This window comes from Aquarana catesbeiana, linkage group LG03 (assembly GCF_042186555.1).
Source record: "Aquarana catesbeiana isolate 2022-GZ linkage group LG03, ASM4218655v1, whole genome shotgun sequence".
Taxonomy (NCBI): Eukaryota; Metazoa; Chordata; class Amphibia; order Anura; family Ranidae; genus Aquarana; species Aquarana catesbeiana.
This window is the reverse complement of record NC_133326.1, coordinates 354,987,835-355,007,772: the sequence shown is the minus strand read 5'-3', so window position 1 is coordinate 355,007,772 and position 19,938 is coordinate 354,987,835.

Genomic DNA, 19,938 nt, shown 5'->3' with positions numbered 1-19,938 from the left:
CGTCAATTCACACCGTGTGTGGCTTGTTCCGACTCACAAAGTGCCACGCATGCTCAGAAGAAATTCCGAAACGGAACAGCTCGGTCTGGTATACTTAGCGTTCAAAATGCATACAGCACTTTCGTCACTCTGCAATGTTAAAAATGGTTTAATACAGCGCACTCTCTTCTTCTATATAATGTGAGAAGAATGAAGTTGTTTTGCTGCTCATATTCACACAGACTTCTCACAAACTTATTTCTTTACTATTTATCGGGATTCCCTCAATATATTTTGATTTGTCACATCTGACAACATTATTTTTGTGTTGGATTTTTTTTTTTTGGTTTTAAGGCAGATTATTTTTTTTTGGTTTGTCTTTTTTTCAAGGCTGATCTTTGTTTTATTGTATTTTTATTTTTACTCCAGAATATTTTTGTGTGTGTTTTGTGTGTCAAGTTACCACAACACCATTGATATGTTCTATTTAATTTGTAGGAGATTGTTTGGTGTTGTTGTCTCTTGTTAATTTCACATTGTACTTTCGAAATGTACCTGAATCCTCACCAACAAACTGTCCTTTTTGGATGAAAACACACATAGGAGAGTATAATTTTCCCAAAAAATTCATTTATTAAGGGCTCACAACTAAACAAAGAAGGAGGCAATGCTGGAGAAACAGCAGAAATGGGTGAAGACTTGGACCCCCAGGGCACACATCAACTATTTGCAAGCAAAATTGGTGGCCTGAGGAGTCCTTATCTAAGGGAGTGCAGTCTGGTCCAGAAGTCCCAGAGATCCGGAAAGCAGCAGATGACATCTGTGTCCCCAGGCTGTGGTCATACAAGAGACTACAGCTTTTGTCGGACCAGACTGAACCCAGGGCCATCACTCTCTGGTCTTCCTTCCACGCTTCCTTCCACGCTGTGGCTCTGGTGGTGGAGTTGTGGCAGCAGGAGGAAGAGGAGGAGGAGGATGGTCCAACTCAATCACGTCGGTCTTGGGTGTGATTTCGCCACTCACCCCCTTAGTTAGGACTTTATAAATAAGTTGCTCACACATGAGGCGTTGACCCTCCTGCATGCCCTGCAGTTTTGTGGCAGCCATGCAGGCAAAGGCCTCTTCAGGACTGGGTAAGGCTCTGAGGGACGCAGAAGCCTCCTGAATAAGCCTGAGTGCTGAATCCTGAACATGACTCCCCTTTCTGGGTCTTTTGTATGGAAGGCGGAGGGGAGGAACCTGCGATTCGGTCATGCTGCGACTGGTCCCAGGCTTCTCCTGGCTGACACTTAGCCCGGCCTCCTCCTGGCTGCCACTAACCCCCGCCTCCTCCTGGCTGCCACATTCCACAACCTCCTCCTGGCTGAGGTCTTCCTGTGTATGAAAAAGGGAAATTGTTTTAGTATTTTTTCATCAATCACACACAATTTTCACCTCCTGACTGTTGCAAATTGAATGTTAACAAATATAACAGACTATCATTCTGAGCCCAGCATTTTTCATTCTTGTCCCAATTTTGGGTGCCCACTACTGTCTATTGATATGTAAAACACTTTTTTCAATCAGCAATTAGTGATCAATAATAACATCTAGTAAACATCATTTATTTATTGACCAGAAATCTGTAGAGGAATGCTATACCTGACTCCAGCTGGGCTCCCCCACTTCTTCCTGGCTGGAAGGCCCAGGTTGGACATCGGAAGCCTCAGCTGGGGTGGAAGGAAGAGTGGAAGGAAGAGTGGAGAGGGATTCCCTGATTTCAGTGTGGTCTGACAGAAATTGCAGTCTCTCATAGTACCAGAGCCTGGGGACATAAACATCATCTGCTGCAGCTCCGGATCTCTGGGAATCCGTGACCTTCTTGCGCTCCCTAAGATAAGTGCTCCTCAGGCCACCAATTTTGGTTTTTAAATAAGGGATGGTTGCTGTGGGGACCACCGGCATCACCAACCTCAGCAGTTTCTCCAGCGCTGCCTGCCTCTTTTGTTTATTATTATAATGGGGATGTCTCACCTGCCTCAGACAGGGCAGCTCCCTGTATTTGTCTATGAACAGGGGGAGGAAGTTGTGGTCATTGAAGCCATCCATTTTCTCTGCAAGACACAACACAAGACAAACCCTAAGGTCAGGCCAAACTCTCCTAATCTTGTTACAATATAGGCTTCAGTTTCGAAGCAGTATAGGCCCAAGTTTAGATCTTACCTTCGTTATCACGATCGGCGCCTGCGATGCTCCTTCCTCCGCTCACAGATCGTACGTAATAAGCACGCATGTTACGCTTTATACACACTGCGCATGCATGTAACTCCGCCCGCCCCTGACGTTCTTTCTAGTCTATTCCCCGCCCCTTTTCGTTCTGCGCAGTGGGGGAAGAGCATATGGCGGATACACAGCAGGTGCATGCTAATTACAGAAACGAGGAGGAGGAGGAGGAAAGCCCAGATCTGGAGACGTCCCTGTTGTATATGTTGTAATATGTTCACCGATTTATGTGGGACATTGTTGTGTGTATGTACACATGCAATCAATGTTGACCAGGCCAGAATGACAATGGTTCGTTTGTCCAACTGAATTTTAACAGCTGAAGACTCTTTGACTGTTAATCTTATGCAAGTCTATTTGAACATCTCAAAGGGTATTCAGGTGGTATCTGTTAATCTAATCTAATTACATATATCTAAAGGGGACTTGTTGATGTTGATATGCAAATTGGGGTGGTTCACGGCTGTTCACGGCTGGGGGTTGTTGTCTGTTTGATAGACTAAAGCTTATCAAAGTCCTAAATTGAAACGGCCAATCAAATTGCTCAGCCATTCAATGCCTGGTGAATATAACACGGCATTCAGTCTATAGGGTTTAAGAGAGGCTTGTCTGTGTATGCACACAGACCTATGAACATGGGGTTCTGAATTATATCTACTCTGTCGGATTTTTCTGTCATCTGTGGACTTTGGACTTTGTTCTGTGTTGGAAGTCAATAAAGTGCATCTCTCTGGAAGAATTGGGTTGCTGCGGAAGAGTACTTACTAATTCATTATCATACCCACGGCGATCATATCCACCCGATACATATACTCGATCACTACATTGGTGCCGTTCAAGCGACCAGAAGAGCATTTTCGGACTTAGTAACAGAAGTCGGTGGTGACAACAATCCTGTGAGGATGGAGTTGAAGTCTGACGAAGAACCAAGAGCTTTGTTGTGACTCTAATGTCTGGTTGTGACATAAGAGAGTGTAATCTACAAAATTTAACAAGTTGGGAACCCCAGAATTATTCTCTGGAGACTGGAAACAACAAAAAAGGACTGTGTCGTGTACCAGAAGACCTGAACTGGAATCTGAAGGAGTAACTAATGCGGTGAGTAAAATATTTCCTTTTTTTTTTTAATTATTAGTAATATAGTCAAAATGCTTACTCAGTGTGAAGCTAGTGTCAGTTCTGATAAAGTTAACAGATGGGTATTAAAATGTATTAAGCGCCATGGTGGTCCTTATGAAATTCCAGAAAAATGTAAGCAGACATGGACGATGATGAAGGAATTTTTAGAGAAAAATGTTTTTGATAGCAAAATTTCAGAAAGTAAAAGAAAAGGTTGCATTATACAGGGCTTGTTATCTTGCTGTTTAACAATGGAAAGTTCTTTGAAGGATAAGGTTGAGGAAATTACCCAGTTACAGAAGGCAGTTGATAATAGCAACAATGTTTGTGAGAGGTTACAAAACCAATCAGACACTGAGATAGTAAATTTAAAATTACATGCGATTACGATTGGAGAAGCTTTACTTGAGAAATCTAAACATTGTGATGAATTATCAGAGGAAAATGAGAGATTAAAATTAAGAATTATGGAATTAGAGAAGAGATCTCAGGAATGCAGATATGCATCAAATCTTGGATTCAGCAATCTGCAGCAAACAGAACCTCATATTAAATCTGATAATCCATTACCAGCCACCCCCACTGTGACTACCACAGTTTATAACAATAATAATAATACAGGTGAAGTTCAGCTTGTAATGAAGCCTTTGAAACCAAAATTATTAGACGCAATTCTTAAAGAAATAGGAATGGTTCCATACCATGATGTAAACAGATTTTTAAAATGGTTTTGTGACGTGCAGCAAGTCAGAGATATGTACAATCTCAACCCATCTGACTTAGAAAGCGTTTTGCAACATTCTTTAGGAAGTGGTCTTTGGATGAGAATTAAACAAATCTTTATTCAGCCTCTGAGGACAAGGGACATATTGCTGGAATTATTATGTGTTTTGTATGGTGTACGTTCTGATGTTACTATTCATGGGAGGATCCAACAGATGCAAAATGAATCTCCCTATGAATTGTCACACAGGATAGCAACTATTATGGAATTATTGATCGGTAATAATCTTGCATTTGAGCGTGGTGGTTTGATACATATGAGTATGTTTCTAGATGCGTTGCATGAAGATATCAAACAAAATATTTTACTAGTTACCCCAAATCCTCATGATTTAAAAGACATATTGTTGAGAGCAGATCATTTATGGAGAAAGTCAAATGAGCAGGCTGTCAAAATTGATTTAGCCACATTGTTTAGGACAAATACTGAGCATAAAGATCAGAAGATAACATCCTATGATAACACCCAGAGAGGACAAACCGGGTCAAACATAAGTGATATTAATATGAAAAACAGAGCTGACAAAAATAATAATAAGAAAAGGTCCAAGACTTGGATACCGTTTTCTCAGTTAAAACAGAGATATGACCACCTGAAGATTGAGTATGACAAGATGAGAGAGGAGCATGATAAATTATTAGAGCAGTTGAAGGGGGTACAGGGTGTCATAAATGCAGAAGATGTACATTCTCCAGATCTGTTTTTGAATGCAGATCAGATGACATTTCTCTAGCAGTGGCGGTGAATTAGCTCCAAACTGTAAACGTGTAAATAGTGTTTTGTTTTAACTTCAAACAATGTTTAAGGACCTCAGATATTGACATTTAAATGACGGTGAATAGCAGAAGCACAGTCTGAAATTGCTGGCTAGTGGGGGAGAATTATGGAAGAAATGCTGAATAGACAACAAGGAATTATAAAGAATTCATCAAGCAATGGACCTTTTTTTTTTCTTTTTTCTTCAACGCCCTAATTTTTAATTTTTCTCCCTTTTCCTGATATATTTTGCTTTTCATTTTTTTATTTTCTTTATGTTTTATTTCTTGAACTTTATCTTAAAACCAAAGAGAAGCATTTTAACCTAAAAATAATTTTCATAACATCTGTACATATTACATAATCCGTATTGATCAATATATTTGACATCTAAGGTGAGATGCTGCACAATGGCTTGGCATAGCATAAATTATAGTATGTTGGGTGGTTTTCCTAAATTTATAAGAGGGGTGAGTGAAATTCATCACTCTAGTCATGATTTGAAACTTTGTTGATTCAGTTGTTTATAATATGCTAAAGGCTATGACATATATGGATGGAAAAGACCTTTCTACCTTTCATGGTGAAGATACTGGCAAGAATTTCCAATGCCGCTTTGTCTGGATAGAAGATCTGATAAACACTGATGACTCTATCTGAACCATCGTGTGGGGGTATATCTATATGTATATGTTGGTATACCATTCAGGTGTAATTGTGGACTGAATGATCCAAGTAACTGCTTTATTGAAGGCAATGAGGGGTCGGCCTACAGCAAATTACAAAAACAAATTGTGACTGGCAATCAACAAAGATGGACTCATGAATGTCAAGTGCAAGAAAATAGTTTGAAGCACAGTTTTTATGTCATATCCAAACCTTTTGACCTTGAAAGTGAGTGCTGGTACATTGATAGTTCTTCTTACTATAAAGATGAAAGTAGAGTGTTTGCGTATTAGCATCTTTAAAAATGGAAAGCTTGAGCCTGGAGATGAAAAAAATCCTGGACTTATGTGGATTGGAGTTCCCAGAGCATACCAAGTTTACTTTCAGTGAGATGGTGAGAGATGTGATGAAGTCAGTCCGAAGGATGGACTGTGACATCAGCTTGTCTTTGCGCAATATTCAAGATCTTGATGTGATATAATAAGGCCTAACAGCTATATGGGCCACTGACGTTTACCACATCCTTTTCCAGTCATGGTCTAAAAGTTATATTATCTAATAACTGTTTCATGGGGATATTTTAGAGGCTGGCGAAGAGAGATGTAACCAGTTTCAACTTCATATTTTATATGAGCCATTGTAAAGCATCCAGTACCTTAAATCGTAATGATATTTTTTGTTGTTTGATTTATGGGTCAGTTCTAGTAGTTAGAACCAACCCAAGTGGGGGTATATGTTGTATATGTTGTAATATGTTCACTGATTTATGTGGGACATTGTTGTGTGTATGTACACATGCAGTCAATGTTGACCAGGCCAGAATGACAATGGTTCATTTGTCCAACTGAATTTTAACAGCTGAAGACTCTTTGATGTGTTAATCTTATGCAAGTCTATTTGAACATCTCAAAGGGTATTCAGGTGGTATCTGTTAATCTAATCTAATTACATATATCTAAAAGGGACTTGTTGATGTTGATATGCAAATTGGGGTGGTTCACGGCTGTTCACGGCTGGGGGTTGTTGTCTGTTTGATAGACTAAAGCTTATCAAAGTCCTAAATTGAAACGGCCAATCAAATTGCTCAGCCATTCAATGCCTGGTGAATATAACACGGCATTCAGTCTATAGTTTTAGAGAGGCTTGTCTGTGTATGCACACAGACCTATGAACATGGGGTTCTGAATTATATCTACTCTGTCGGATTTTTCTGTCATCTGTGGACTTTGGACTTTGTTCTGTGTTGGAAGTCAATAAAGTGCATCTCTCTGGAAGAATTGGGTTGCTGCGGAAGAGTACTTACATCATCATTATAATAATACCTAAATATTAATTATCATACCCACTCTACATCATATCACCCAGTATATATGTATATACCCGATCACTACAGTCCCGATCCAGAAGGAGATTTAAGGCCTCAAATATGTCCTTTGGGGAGATGTTGGAGATGGTGGACATCCTGAAGAAGGCCGACTATGATGGAAAGTATGGACCTTACCCTAACCCCAATGTCAGAAAGGCCAAGATCATGGCGAAAGTGGTCAGGAGTCTGCGCCGGAATTTCGGGGTACGTCGATCGAAAGATCAGCTCAGGAAACGGTGGTCGGAGCTCAAATTACGAGAACACGAGCAGTACAGAAAGATCCGGAGAGTGCTGCAAAAAAGTAAGTGGTTGTGCTGTGTTCCGATTCTTTTTGTGTTTATTACGTTCGTGCTGCTCCATGTGCTTTTCTTAAAAGTGTACATTTTAAAATGGCAACTTTCATGTTCATGGGCACATTATTCCTTCGTATCAAACATTTTTCCTTGTCAAAAGAAGTTTATTGAGTATACAATGTTATAAAGATACATAAAGTAAGTTTACAAGGATCTATAAAGTAAGCTCAATGTTTTACAGTAGGGTTTATATAGGTAAATATCATGAAATTTCAAATATTAAACATTGGGTTCACGTAAACCTAAATTAAAGATATATATCATTTCCTTAGTTACTTTTGTAGGTATTTAAATGATTTATACCTACTATACATATTGTTTACAAGTAGAGTGTATATAGGTTAAATAAATTCTGATAATGAGCTTTAATCGTAAGGTGGAGAAAAGGAAAGAGAAAGAAGAAAAAGGGTTGAAAGGTAGAGGTATGGTCCACAAGGTTGTCCCGCTCGTCAGTTTATTATTCTTTTTAGTTCTCTTTGAAGCCTTAGAATGGGTATCTCTGTAAGTCATTTAATCTATTACCATGGCAACAGGACAGAGTCATTGAAGTTTGACAGGAACTGTTGTTTTATCCAAGGATGCCAAAGTTTTTCAAATTTTGGAATTTGATTTTGATCGATGGCTACCATCTTAGCATGGGACATTGTATTATTCATTCTGTGAATTGTTTCTGCTAGTACCAATGTAGGAGATTTCCATGCCTTGGCCACTGTTTGTTTTGCAGCCGTTATTAGTTGGATCATAAGTTTGAATTGAGAGAGTGTTAACCATTCCGGTTTTAGATTAAGTAAAGTTAAATATGGATCTGGTTGTATTATTTTTTTAAATATTTTAGATGCAATCACAAAGACTTCCTTCCAGAAGGTTTGGATTACTGGGCACGTCCACCATATGTGTAAATATGTGCCTATTTCTGGGCATCCTCGAAAACAAAGAGCTGAGGTATTAGGTGAATATTTTGCCACTCTAGCGGGTACAAGGTACCAGCGAGTTAGGACTTTATAATTTGTCTCCAGTGCTAAGATGTTGGGTGAAGATGACTTAGATGTGAGCCATATGTTAGACCAGTCCGTGTCTTCTAAAGTTCGTCCCAGGTCCTCCTCCCACCTCTAACGTAAGAGGGTCTATTAAGATTTGCTACTCCATATAATTGATTATAAAGTGATGAAATTGTACCTTTAGCAAATGGATCTTTTGTACAGATTGATTCAAAAATGGATAATTGGGATAATGGTGTATCCCCCTTTAGGAATGGTGTATAGAAATTTTTGATTTGGAGATATCTAAATATCTCAGAGTTTGGTAGATCATATTTTTCTCTAAGCGATGGGAATGAAAGGAATGATTTAGATGCTATGAAGTCATTTAGTGTCTGAATGCCTGATGTTGTCCAAGCTTTAAAAGAATTTGGGTAGATCCATGCCGGATAAAAGGCCGGATTTCTGATAAAAGAAAGGAGAGGATTGTGTGGAGATTGTAACTGATATTTGGTTTTTAGTTTATCCCAGAGAGATAAGAAGTGTTTAGTTATGGGATTATGAATTTTAAAGCGGTCTTTAGGTTCAAGCCATAATAAATTTGATATTAATAGAGGGTCATTTTCTGAAGCCTCTATAAATACCCATAATGGGATTTCCTGTTTTGCATGGTATTTGGACAGACTGGCCAAATGTGCTGCTCTGTAGTAGTTAGTAAAATTAGGGTATCCCAGGCCTCCTTTATTTTTGGGAAGATGTAGTGTGTGTATAGGTATACGTGGTTTAGAAGAGCCCCATATAAATGAAGTTGCTCTTTTTTGTACTATTCTCAAAAAATAGGAAGGAATTGGAATAGGGAGGACTCTGAATAGATAAAGCAATTTGGGTAGAATAGTCATTTTGATTGCATTAATCTTCCCTATCCAGGATAAAGGAAGTTGCGACCATTGTTTTATTAGATTTGTGATCTGTCTTAATACAGGAGGATAATTGGTTGAGAATAAGTCAGAATGAGATGCTGTTAAATGAATTCCAAGATATGGGATTGATTTTTCTGCCCATGTGAATGGGAGTGCAGCCCTAGCCGGGATCAATTCCATGTTTGTGAGTGAAATATTAAGCACTAGGCATTTCTTAGGATTAATCATAAGGCCGGATAGGGCTGCAAATCCATCAAGAGCTGGTATTAAGTTAGGACCAGAGACCTGTGGTGATGATAGAAAAAGTAATATATCGTCTGCAAATATACATAATTTGTGTGTAATACCTCCTACTTCAATGCCAGTTATAGTTTGGTTTGTTCTGATGTATTGGGACATGGGTTCGAGTATAAGGGCAAATAATAAGGGAGATAATGGGCAACCCTGTCGGGTACCTCTTTCGATATTAAAGGCTTCAGATTTGTATCCAGCATATTTTATATAGGCTTTGGGTTTATTATATAATGCTTTGATCCATGTTAAAAAGTGGGGTCCAAAACCCCATTTTTGTAATGAATATTGCATATATTGCCAGGATACTATGTCAAATGCCCTCTTAATATCGAGAGATAGAAAACATAAAGGGATTTTCCGTTTTTTAGCAATATGTGCCAATAACACTGCCCTGCGTATATTATCGTCTGCCTGTCTATTTGGCATGAAGCCTACTTGATCTCTATGTATTAATTTTCCTATAATGCTATTGAGGCGTTTTGCTATTATTTTTGCTAATAATTTAATATCGAGGTTTAACAGAGAGATAGGCCGATAATTCACACAGGAAGTATCATCAGAAAGGGGTTTTGGGATCATACAAACAATTGCCATTAGTGTTTCTTGCCGAAAAGAATGTCCATCTAGAAGTTTGTTAAAAGTTTCAGTGAGAATGGGAGAGAGTATTTCTGAGAATGATTTATAGTATAAAGCCGAGTAGCCATCTGGGCCTGGTCTTTTGTTAAGTTTTAGGTCTTTTATGGCGTTAGTAACTTCATCTATAGTTATAAGCTCATCCAAACTGCTTTTTTGATTCTGAGATAACTCAGGTAAGGTTATTTTTGAGAAGAAGGATTCAGCCTCTGTAGGATTAAATTCATTGTTTGTCTTGTATAAAGTTGCGAGATGTGAGTGAAATTTATGGACTATTTTAACTGGATTACAAGTGTAAACATTTTTTGATAATTTCAAACGTATTGGTTTGAAAGATTTGTTAGTTGAATTTAATGCCCGAGCCAAATATGTACCTGGTTTGTTTGTATTCATGTAGAAATTGTGTTTGGAGCGTTTGAGGGATTTATCAACTGACTCAGTGAGAAATAGATCGTATTCCAATCTAGATTTTTCCAGATGAGATTTTGTACTCTGAGATGGATTATCTTGAAATGATGTAGGCTGCATTAAAATTGAGTTCTAGTTTTTTTGCTAGATTTTTGCGTTCCCGTTTAAATAGTGCCATTTGTCTTTGTATTGTACCACGCAAGACAGGCTTATGAGCTTCCCACAGTGTTATTGGGGAGATGTCTGTTGTATTATTAATTGATAGGGATGAGCTTCGTGTTCGAGTCGAACCCATGTTCGACTCGAACATCGGCTGTTCGATCGTTCGCCGAATTGCGAACGTTATGGGCCGTTCGCGCTAAATTCGTGTGGCGCGTCACGGCCCATAATTCACTGCGGCATCGCAGTGCATTGCTGGCTGATGATTGGCCAAGCATGCACTATGACCCGCATGCTTGGCCAATCACAGCGCCGTCAGTAGAGAGAGCTGTAATTGGCCAAAGCCAGGGTGGCTTTGGCCAATTATGGCTCAGGGGCTTTAGTACACACCCCACACTATATAAGGCCGCCTGCACGGCGGCCCTGTGTAGTGTGTGTTCCGGTGTGCTGAGAGATAGAGAGAGAGAGAGAGACAGTGTCATTTGATTTGAGTTAGATAGATTAGGCAGAACAGTCAGTCAGTTAGCTGCACTTACAGTGTATTGTGTATATATATGCATCCCAGGTGTTGCATATATATATATATACACTGTATTCAGTTTAGCTAGATCCGTTCCTGTTATCTTCTATCTAGACTATTTACATTTAATGCAGTGCGTCCTGCTCACAGTGTTCACCTAGATCCGTTCCTGCTATTTACATTTAGTGCAGTGCGTCCTGCTCACAGTGTTCAGCTAGATCCGTTCCTGTTATCTTCTAGACTATTTACATTTAGTGCAGTGCGTCCTGCTCACAGTGTTCAGCTAGATCCGTTCCTGCAATTTACATTTAGTGCAGTGCGTCCTGCTCACAGTGTTCAGCTAGAGCCGTTCCTGCTATTTACATTTAGTGCAGTGCGTCCTGCTCACAGTGTTCAGCTAGATCCGTTCCTGTTATCTTCTAGACTATTTACATTTAGTGCAGTGCGTCCTGCTCACAGTGTTCAGCTAGATCCGTTCCTGCTATTTACATTTAGTGCAGTGCGTCCTGCTCACAGTGTTCAGCTAGATCCGTTCCTGTTATCTTCTAGACTATTTACATTTAGTGCAGTGCGTCCTGCTCACAGTGTTCAGCTAGATCCGTTCCTGCTATTTACATTTAGTGCAGTGCGTCCTGCTCACAGTGTTCAGCTAGATCCGTTCCTGTTATCTTCTAGACTATTTACATTTAGTGCAGTGCGTCCTGCTCACAGTGTTCAGCTAGATCCATTCCTGCTATTTACATTTAGTGCAGTGCGTCCTGCTCACAGTGTTCAGCTAGATCCGTTCCTGTTATCTTCTAGATTATTTACATTTAGTGCAGTGCGTCCTGCTCACAGTGTTCAGCTAGATCCGTTCCTGCTATTTACATTTAGTGCAGTGCGTCCTGCTCACAGTGTTCAGCTAGATCCGTTCCTGTTATCTTCTAGACTATTTACATTTAGTGCAGTGCGTCCTGCTCACAGTGTTCAGCTAGATCCGTTCCTGTTATCTTCTAGACTATTTACATTTAGTGCAGTGCGTCCTGCTCACAGTGTTCAGCTAGATCCGTTCCTGTTAAATTCCTACTGACAGGCAGGCTTGTCTGGTTACAGTATATAAAGCTACCTGAAGAAAATTACAGGTGTTCTATTTGATCCTATTAGTACCACGGTCAGGCAGCTAGACTATTTACATTTAGTACAGTGCGTCCTGCTCACAGTGTTCAGCTAGATCCGTTCCTGTTATCTTCCTACTGACAGGCAGGCTTGTCTGGTTACAGTATATAAAGCTACCTGAAGAAAATTACAGGTGTTCTATTTGATCCTATTAGTACCACGGTCAGGCAGCTAGACTATTTACATTTAGTACAGTGCGTCCTGCTCACAGTGTACAGCTAGATCCGTTCCTGTTATCTTCCTACTGACAGGCAGGCTTGTCTGGTTACAGTATATAAAGCTACCTGAAGAAAATTACAGGTGTTCTATTTGATCCTATTAGTACCACGGTCAGGCAGCTAGACTATTTACATTTAGTACAGTGCGTCCTGCTCACAGTGTACAGCTAGATCCGTTCCTGTTATCTATCTACTGACAGGCAGGCTTGTCTGGTTACAGTATATAAAGCTACCTGAAGAAAATTACAGGTGTTCTATTTGATCCTATTAGTACCACGGTCAGGCAGCTAGACTATTTACATTTAGTACAGTGCGTCCTGCTCACAGTGTTCAGCTAGATCCGTTCCTGTTATCTTCCTACTGACAGGCAGGCTTGTCTGGTTACAGTATATAAAGCTACTTGAAGAAAATTACAGGTGTTCTATCCCAGCTTAGTGCAGCTACAGGCCATTAGTATGTCTGGAAGGCCAAGAAGGAGAGGCAGACAGTCACAAGCCAATAAGAGAGGGCAAGCAGGCTCTGTGTCTAGTGCTGGTCGTGGAGACGGTGCATCCTCATCAGCACGTGGCCATGGGACACGCTTGGCCTTTTTTTCGGCAGCTGGCCGTGTTGAGCCGCAACATGCGGAAGACTTGGTCGAGTGGATGACCAAGCCGTCCTCATCCTCCTCATCCTCTCTCACCCATGCCCAGGGTGCTTTGTCTGGCAAAGCAGCGGCCTCTTCCCTCAGCTCAATGTCATCAGTGACTCCTTCCCTAGCTCCACCATGTCCTCATGAGGATTCCCTCGAACTGTTTGACCACAGTGTTGGGTACATGCTCCAGGAGGATGCCCAGCGTTTGGAAGGCTCTGATGACGATACTGAGCTCGATGAAGGCAGTAACATGAGCGCGGACAGAGGGGGTGCCCAAGAAGGACAGCAATCTGGCAGTCATGCTCCCCCTGCTGCAGCATACTGCCAGGTTTGCTCCAGTGATGAGGAGGGAGGGGATGATGAGGTCACTGACTCAACGTGGGTGCCTGATAGGAGAGAGGAGGAGGAGGAGGAGGAGGAGGAGGCGGCAGCACATCACCAACGAGGCAAGATGCCCTCCAGGGGCCAGCCTAAGGGCAGCACATTGACTGCATCACACCCCAAAGCTCCACATGTGCAGGGCGCTGCAGTCTCTGCGCGTTATTCAAAAAGTTCTTTGGTGTGGGCCTTTTTTGAGACGAGTGCATCAGATCGCACCGCTGCTATTTGCAACATATGTCTCAAGCGTATCTCGCGTGGCCAAAACATCTCCCGCTTGGGTACCACATGCTTGACCAGACATATGTTGACCTGCCATGCAGTTCGTTGGCAAGCGTATCTAAAAGACCCACACCAAAGAACAAAGAGGATCTCTCCTTGCTCCTCATCAGCTGAGATTTCCAACCCCACTAGACCTTCAGTCCTCTCTGAGACCTGCAGTGAGAGGAATGAAGGTGTAGAATTAGGTGTGTCACAGCCAAGTACTTGTGGGCAATCTGCTTTTGGTACACCGACGTCAGATTGTACCAGGCAAATTTCCCTGCCCCAGCTGCTGCACCGCCGAAAGAAGTTTGCTCCCAGCCATCCACATGCCCAGCGGTTGAATGCTAGCTTGGCAAAATTGCTAGCACTTCAACTGCTGCCTTTTCAGTTGGTAGACTCTGCCCCCTTCCGTGAGTTTGTGGAATGTGCGGTTCCTCAGTGGCAGGTACCCAAACGCCACTTTTTCTCACGGAAGGCGATTCCGGCTCTCTACCGGCATGTGGAAGGCAATGTCCATGCCTCGCTGGACAGGGCGGTCAGCGGTAAGGTGCATATTACCGCTGACTCATGGTCCAGCAGGCATGGACAGGGACGTTACCTAAGTTTCACGGCGCATTGGGTGACTCTGCTGGCAGCTGGGAAGGATGCAGGACAAGGTGCAGTAGTGTTGGAGGTTGTTCCGCCACCACGCCTCCAAAATGCTGATTGTGACACACCTCTCTCCTCCACCCCCTCCTCTTCTTCTTCCTCCATGGCCTCTTCCTCGGAACCAGCGGTGCTCCGTAGGCGTTCAAGGGGCTACGCAAGTACGCAGGCCAAAAGATGCCATGCGGTGCTTGAGCTGGTGTGCTTGGGGGACAGGAGCCACACTGGGGCAGAGGTTCTGTCAGCTCTGCAGGGGCAGGTTCAGAGGTGGTTGACGCCACGCCAACTTAAGGCAGGAATGGTGGTTTGCGACAATGGCACCAACCTCCTCTCTGCCCTCCGACAGGGACAAATGACCCATGTGCCCTGTTTGGCTCACGTCCTTAACTTGGTGGTGCAGCGGTTCTTGGGCAGGTACCCGGGCTTACAGGATGTCCTGAGGCAGGCCAGGAAAGTCTGTGTGCATTTCCGCCGGTCATATAATGCCAGTGCTCGGCTGACGGACCTCCAAAAGGAGTTTAACCTGCCCAAGAACCGCCTAATCTGTGACATGCCCACCAGGTGGAACTCAACGTTGGCCATGCTGCAGCGGCTGCACACGCAGCAGAGGGCCATCAATGAGTACCTGTGCGACTATGGCACCAGGACAGGGTCAGGGGAGCTTGGTTTTTTTTCCCCACGCCAGTGGGCCATGATCAGGGATGCATGCACTGTCCTGTCACCATTCGAGGAGGCCACGAGGATGGTGAGCAGTGACAGTGCATGCATCAGTGACACTGTCCCCCTTGTCCACCTGTTGGAGCACACGCTGCGTGGAATAATGGACAGGGCACTTGAGGCAGAACAGAGGCAGGAAGAGGAGGACTTCCTTAGCTCTCAAGGCCCCCTTTATCCAGACAGTGTTCCTGCGTGCCCGCCGATCACACAGGAAGAGGACGAGGAGGAAGAGGAGGAGGAGGAAGATTGTGTCAGTATGGAGGTGGAGCCTGGCACTCAGCATCAGCAGCAGTCTTTAAGGGATCAGTCCCAAGAAACACATGGACTTGTACGTGGCTGGGAGGAGGTGGCTGCGGACCATGTCGTCCTTAGTGACCCAGAGGACTCCGGACCGAATGCCTCAGCAAACCTACGCTGCATGGCCTCCCTGATCCTGCAAAGCCTGCGTCAGGATCCTCGTATTCGTGGTATCAAGGAGAAGGACCAATACTGGCTGGCAACCCTCCTTGATCCACGTTACAAGGGTAAGGTTGCGGACCTTATCTTGCCATCGCAGAGGGAGCAGAGGATGAAACATCTTCGGGAGGCCTTGCAGAAAGGTCTGTGCAACGCGTTCCCAGAGACTGGGAGGTTACAAACTCCTGTTTCTGGACAATGTGTTGCTGAGGCTTCGGTCATTCAAAGAAGGAGCGGTGGAGAAGGTGGCCGTCTGACCGATGCGTTCAGACAATTTTTTGGTCCGCAGCCCCAAGGTATGATCGGTTCCAGCAACCATCGCCAGCGTCTGTTTTACATGGTGCAGGAATACCTAGGGGCAAGATCAGACTTGGACACCTTTCCCACCGAAAATCCTCTGGGTTACTGGGTCTTGAGGATGGATCACTGGCCAGAGCTTGCACAGTATGCAATTGAGCTACTGGCCTGTCCTGCATCCAGCGTTCTTTCGGAACGCACATTCAGTGCTGCTGGAGGCGTGGTAACCGATCACAGGGTGCGTCTGTCCACCGACTCGGTCGATCGGCTGACCTTCATAAAAATGAATGAGTCTTGGATCACCACCAGCTACCAAGCACCTGATGCTGATGTAACCGAATAATTTTTTTTGAAATCTCAGATCCCTTCAAAGACTGCCTATGCTGATGCTGAGTGACTATCCCTGAGTAATTATCCTCTTCCTCCTCAATCATCACGCTGATAGCTTGTAAGAACATTTTTGGTTCTGGGCGCCACCACCAGTGCCTAAGGCACAATTTTTCAGCCCCTGTTTAACAGGGGCGTGTAATTACAATTTTTGAAGCAATAATTTGCAGCAGGGCTCGTTCCTGCGTTCCAACTAGAGTGTCTGTGAGGGGTTGCAGTGTTGTGGCACCAGCACCAGTGCCTAAGGCCTAATTTTTCAGCTCCTGTAAAACAGGGGCATGTAATTACAATTCTTGATCTAATATTTCACAGCAGGGCCCTGTGAGGGCTTACAGTGTTGTGGCCACAGCAACACCTAAGGCCCAAATTTCTGCTGAGTATATAGGGCAGGACCCTACTTTCAAACATCTAACTTACAAACGACTCCTACTTGCAAACGGAAGGAGACAACAGGAAGTGAGATGAAATCTACCCCTAGGAAGGGAAATTCTCTCCTGTAAGAGTTAATATGGGAAAACAATTTCTCCTTTCCACTGATGCTTTCCAATCCTTGTTCCACAAAAAAACCCAAATTTTCAAAAAACATTTTTCATTGGGACAAAAAAGTGAGGTGAAATCTTCTGAAGAGGAGGAAAGACAGCAAAACAAATGTCACAGGGGTGATAACCCTTCCCTATGTTTTCCAAAAAGCTTAGAAAAGATTTTTTGGCTGGAGCTAAACACGTTAAAAATGTTCAAAATTACAAACAGATTCTACTTAACAACAAACCTACAGTCCCTGTCTTGTTTGCACCGCCTGTATACTGCTGTTCAGAGTAAATAGGGCCTGGTGGCCCCACACCTTTCCTTATTTTAATTTGGGTGCGGGGTTCCCCTTAATATCCATACAAGACCCAAAGGGCCTGGTAATGGACTGGGGGGGTACCCCTTCCGTTTGTCTCACTGATTTTCATCCATATTGCCATGACCCGACATGACATTAAACCCGCAAGCAGTTTTAAATGAGATTTTTTCCTTTAAAAATGACATTTGGTGCAGGGACTGTTCTAAACATGGGAAACACGCGTCACTTTACAGGCATACTATAGACACCCCCCAGGTACGATATTTAAAGGAATATTTCACTTTTTTTTTTTTACTTTAAGCATCATTAACCACTTGAGCCCCGGACCATTATGCTGCCTAAGGACCAGAGGTCTTTTTCCAATTTGGCACTGCGTCGCTTTAACTGCTAATTGCGCGGTTATGCAATGCTGTACCCAAACGAAATTTGCGTCCTTTTCTTCCCACAAATAGAGCTTTCTTTTGATGGTATTTGATCACTTCTGCAGTTTTTATTTTTTGCGCTATAAACGGAAAAAGACCGAAAATTTTGAAAAAAAATGATATTTTCTACTTTTTGTTATAAAAAAAATCCAATAAACTCAATTTTAGTCATACATTTAGGCCAAAATGTATTCGGCCACATGTCTTTGGTAAAAAAAATGTCAATAAGCGTATATTCATTGGTTTGCGCAAAAGTTATAGCGTCTACAAACTAGGGTACATTTTCTGGAATTTACACAGCTTTTAGTTTATGACTGCCTATGTCATTTCTTGAGGTGCTAAAATGGCAGGGCAGTACAAAACCCCCCAAATGACCCCATTTTGGAAAGTAGACACCCCAAGGAAATTGCTGATAGGCATGTTGAACCCATTAAATATTTATTTTTTTTGTCCCAAGTGATTGAATAATGACAAAAAAAAAAAAAAAAAAAAATATTTACAAAAAGTTGTCACTAAATGATATATTGCTCACACAGGCCATGGGCCTATGTGGAATTGCACCCCAAAATATATTCAGCTACTTCTCCTGAGTACGGGGATACCACATGTGTGGGACTTTTTGGGAGCCTAGCCGCGTATGGGACCCCGAAAACCAATCACCGCCTTCAGGATTTCTAAGGGTGTAACTTTTTGATTTCACTCTTCACTGCCTATCACAGTTTCGGAGGCCATGGAATGCCCAGGTGGCACAACCCCCCCCCAAATGACCCCATTTTGGAAAGTAGACACCCCAAGCTATTTGCTGAGAGGCATATTGAGTCCATGGAATATTTTATATTTTGACACAAGTTGCGGGAAAGTGACACTTTTTTTTTTTTTTTTTTTTTTTTTTGCACAAAGTTGTCACTAAATGATATATTGCTCACACAGGCCATGGGCCTATGTGGAATTGCACCCCAAAATACATTTAGCTGCTTCTCCTGAGTATGGGGATACCACATGTGTGGGACTTTTTGGGAGCCTAGCCGCGTACGGGGCCCCGAAAACCAATCACCGCCTTCAGCGTTTTTAAGGGCGTGAATTTTTGATTTTACTCTTCACTGCCTAACACCGTTTCGGAGGCCATGGAATGCCCAGGTGGCACAAACCCCCCCCAAATGACCCCATTTTGGAAAGTAGACACCCCAAGCTATTTGCTGAGAGGCATGGTGAGTATTTTGCAGCTCTCATTTGTTTTTGAAAATGAAGAAAGACAAGAAAAAACTTTTTTTTTTTTTCTTTTTTCAAATTTCAAAACTTTGTGACAAAAAGTGAGGTCTGCAAAATACTCACTATACCTCTCAGCAAATAGCTTGGGGTGTCTACTTTCCAAAATGGGGTCATTTGGGGGGGTTTTGTGCCACCTGGGCATTCCATGGCCTCCGAAACTGTGATAGGCAGTGAAGAGTGAAATCAAAAATTCACGCCCCTTAGAAAGCCTGAAGGCGGTGCTTGGTTTTCGGGGTCCCGTACACGGCTAGGCTCCCAAAAAGTCTCACACATGTGGTATCCCCGTACTCAGGAGAAGCAGCAGAATGTATTTTGGGGTGTAATTTCACATATTCCCATGGCATGTTTGAGCAATATATCATTTAGTGACAACTTTGTGCAAAAAAAAAAAAAAAATTTGTCTCTTTCCCGCAACTTGTGTCGCAATATAAAATATTCCATGGACTCGACATGCCTCTCAGCAAATAGCTTGGGGTGTCTACTTTCCAAAATGGGGTCATTTGGGGGGGTTTTGAACTGTCCTGGCATTTTATGCACAACATTTAGAAGCTTATGTCACACATCACCCACTCTTCTAACCACTTGAAGACAAAGCCCTTTCTGACACTTATTTTTTACATGAAAAAGTTTTTTTTTTTTTGCAAGAAAATTACTTTGAACCCCCAAACATTATATATTTTTTTAAAGCAAATGCCCTACAGATTAAAATGGTGGGTGTTTCATTTTTTTTTTTCACACAGTATTTGCGCAGCGATTTTTCAAACGCATTTTTTGGGGAAAAAACACACTTTTTTAAATTTTAATGCACTAAAACACACTATATTGCCCAAATGTTTGATGAAATAAAAAAGATGATCTTAGACCGAGTACATGGATACCAAACATGACATGCTTTACAATTGCGCACAAACGTGCAGTGGCAACAAAATAAATACATTTTTAAAAGCCTTTAAAAGCCTTTACAGGTTACCACTTTAGATCTACAGAGGAGGTCTACTGCAAAAATTACTGCCCTCGATCTGACCTTCGCGGCGATACCTCACATGCATGGTGCAA